This window comes from Mytilus edulis, chromosome 12, assembly GCF_963676685.1.
Source record: "Mytilus edulis chromosome 12, xbMytEdul2.2, whole genome shotgun sequence".
NCBI lineage: Eukaryota > Metazoa > Mollusca > Bivalvia > Mytilida > Mytilidae > Mytilus > Mytilus edulis.
The window spans coordinates 22,848,177-22,852,199 of record NC_092355.1 but is presented as its reverse complement, the minus strand read 5'-3'; positions in this window follow the sequence as shown (position 1 = coordinate 22,852,199).

The following is a 4,023-nucleotide window of genomic DNA, read 5'->3' as shown; positions in this document are numbered from 1 at the left end:
ACCGTCACCGACAACCTGATTTAGCACCAGCACCGACAACCTGATTTTAAAACAAAGTTAAAATTAACGCTTGTCTGTATTTCTCAAACATATTTCAGCTTCTATTTAAGTTCGTCACTACCCATTCATTGTCAACCCAACACTCCGTCGTTTCTGTTTTTGTTTTTGTATTTATACTTTCGACTGACCAATGGCAGAGCTTGTTACATATTGTTTACCAATCGACAACCATAGATCACACACGGGAAATTCCCGTAAATTCCCGTAATGTTGATATTATCTGTAAACATGGATTGATCTTCATCAATAAAGATGGGTTTTGACTTTAAATTTATTAGTAGATCATAAGAACAGTTTTATTTGAGTTTAGAGTATAATAAGGTAACTACCGCGAAAATACGGAATCAGTACGGGAAATAAAACTTCTTAACAAACTAACATACACAAATTTGTCGTATCATGGAAACAACAGTAAAAATAGTAAATTACAAGTCTTACATTACTTGCAACATTATACATCTCACTAACATCTATAGTTTATTCTCAATAATTTCAAGAAACTATACAGACATAGGTTTACTATAAAAAGGAGGGAATGCCGGCATTACAGTATCTTTAATTTCAAGTTCACTTGGGTATATTAAATGTAAGTGATCACTGAATCTATTATTATTTAGAGACAGTACATCATCAATATACCGAAAGGTGAAATTAAAAGACGGGGCTAATTTCTTTTCTCCTTTCTGTACTAGCCCTTGGATAAATTCTGCTTCATAGGAATATAAAAACAAATCTGCAAGTAACGGAGCGCAATTGGTACCTATTTGGATTCCAATAGTTTGTTGGAAGACCAAACCTACAAATTCAACAAATATATTGTCAATTAAAAAGTCCAGCATGGCAGTGATATCCTCGTCGGTATATTTTTTCCTTGACTCTATGATTTTTCACAAAGTTGAAGATGCAAGTTTTTGGTTAATGCAGTTGCCAAAAAACTGTTCTATCTAGATGCAGCTCACTTCACTACTTGGCTAATGCAGTTGCCAAAAAACTGTTCTATCTAGATGCAGCTCATTTCACTACTTGGTTAATGCAGTTGCCAAAACACTGTTCTATCTAGATGCAGCTCACTTCACTACTTGGTTAATGCAGTTGCCAAAAAAACTGTTCTATCTAGATGCAGCTCACTTCACTACTTGGTTAATGCAGTTGCCAAAAAACTGTTCTATCTAGATGCAGCTCACTTCACTACTTGGTTAATGCAGTTGCCAAAAAACTGTTCTATCTAGATGCAGCTCACTTCACTACTTGGTTAATGCAGTTGCCAAAAAACTGTTCTATCTAGATGCAGCTCACTTCACTACTTGGTTAATGCAGTTGCCAAAAAAACTGTTCTATCTAAATGCAGCTCACTTCACTACTTGGTTAATGCAGTTGCCAAAAAACTGTTCTATCTAGATGCAGCTCACTTCACTACTTGGCTAATGCAGTTGCCAAAAAACTGTTCTATCTAGATGCAGCTCATTTCACTACTTGGTTAATGCAGTTGGCAAAACATTGTTCTATCTAGATGCAGCTCACTTCACTACTTGGTTAATGCAGTTGCCAAAAAACTGTTCTATCTAGATACAGCTTACTTTACTACTTGGTTAAAGATTCAATTGACACTCCCTGAAATAAAAAACAAAACAAAACAAACATAGATGCTTTTGTTCCATCATTTATATTTTTCGAAAAACTAAGGATTTTCTTATTTTCTTATTCCAGGCATAGATTAGCTTAGCCGTATTTGACACAACTTTTTGGAATTTTGGATCCTCAATGCTCTTAACTTTGTACTTGTTTGACTTTATAAATATTTCGATTTGAGCGTCACTGATGAGTCTTATGTAGACGAAACGCGCGTCTGGCGTACTAAATTATAATCCTGGTACTTTTGATAACTATTACTGATTTAAAAAGGTACATGTGGTCGTATAAGGGTGTTTCATCAGTGAGTCAAGTAAAATGTACTTTAAATTTACAATTTACAGCTACTTTCTTGTAATGATTGTTTTTTCTTTATTTAAAAATCCGAGTTACGAATTTAAAATTTGAACTGCTTGATAAATTGTGATGAAACATGATGTCAGCAAGGGAAAAAAATGCCATTTAATGAACAAGAGAGTTAGGTTTAAGCAGTTGAAATTTATTTATTTATTGCCAATACTTTTTTTTTACCTGGAATTCCATACATTCTGCCATCTTCATCATCAACATCAGTGATTTTTAAAGTGCCACATCACATTCACTGCAACACATCGCAGCCCTTTTGCATCTTTTTTTCATCTCAAAATCATCTCTTGGAGCAAAACGTGATTACTTATATTCCTCTATTACAAAAGTAATATAACTATTAAAAAATAGTCTTTTGTATGGACAAAGACAAATGTTCAACCTTATACAATTTGTGTAAGACAAAAAGGCTCAATGTGGTGTATAGTAGATTTTCTTCCTTTTTTCATCTGAACCATCGCCTTAAAAATGTCATTAGCAGTTTTGACCATTTCACTATTAATAATGTCTCCTTTTCTGGTTTAAATACAATACGTTTATAACAATCATTATGATACAAAGTTGAGACGACTGTGGCGGGGTTGTGCTCGGTAAATGAGCAGTCAGGTGAAGTAATGTATATACCCTCGTATCGGATCCAGTCTAAACGCAGAACCCGTTAATTGCCGTTTTATACAAAAGTCCCATCAAAATCTGTAAGACTCTTAAGAGAAACCATTTTCCTTTGTTGGAAGCTGCACATCGCCATTCGTCCAATCTCGGGTCAGTAGTTTACATTTTATGCATATTTAATAAATTATCGCAGATAACAATGGAAAGAGAAAGTGGAAGGCCAACGGGAATATCACTTAACGGTCGGTCATATAAATTTCCATACTGCAGGAGTGACTGTATATGCTAATTACCGTTTCACCATTTTTCAGATTCAGTTTGGATTTTACTTATAAATAAAGGAATAGATATAGGAAGATGTGGTATGAGTGTCGATGAAACAACTCTCCATCCAAGTCACAATTTTTAAAAGGAAATCATTACAAGTCGTGGTACGGTCTTCCACACGGAGCCTTAGGTCACACTGGACATGTAGATATAAAGGGCTCTTAAAAATGCTAGTGTAAAATCATGAAAACCATACAACGATCGAAAAAAACAAGTCTACTTCCCTCTTTCTTAAATGTCATTACTTACCATGGTCTCATGCTTCTCAAAAAACGCTCCAGTCAAAATACGCTTAGCAACAAAGTGCTTTTCAAATTTAATGCTGGTGTCTCTTCATCTCGCTTTCTGTATCTGCAAAATAGATATCAAAGGTACCAGGATTATAAATTACTACGCCAGACGCGCGTTTCGTCTACATAAGACTCATCAGTGACGCTAATATCAAAATATTCATAAAGGTAAACAAGTACAAAGTTGAAGAGCGTTATATGAAACTGCGATTGTACCATGATTTTTGTCTACAACAGACTTGTCAGTGACACTTTCAAAAAAGATTAAGGCATGAAGCACTGGGTTTCCAAACATTCTGAAAGGTTTTTCCAAATACAGTTACGGTAGACGGAACGTGCGTCTGGCATCAATACAAAATTTAATCCTGGTATCTATGATAAGTTTATTCATCTATTCTGAACTGGAACTCCTAAGAATTTACACTAAAATAATAACTTAATACACTTTTTTTTTAATAATGATTTTTTTCTCCATATCTGAAACCTACCCCTTGCAAGAGATGTGTTTTTGTCTTTTTCTTGTGTTCAGGTGCATGTTGATTTATAAGCTGATGATATGCTCTTATGTCTACTCTAAGATCTTGAATACCTGTCCTTGTAAAATCGGCCTTGTTTAAGATTTTCTGAATCCAAAAAAAACTTATAAATAAAGTATATGTATATGAATTTTTATCACTGTTTAAGTTCTTAAAAGACCTAAATTTTTACTCTTTTGAATAGTTTGTACAAATGCCATGAA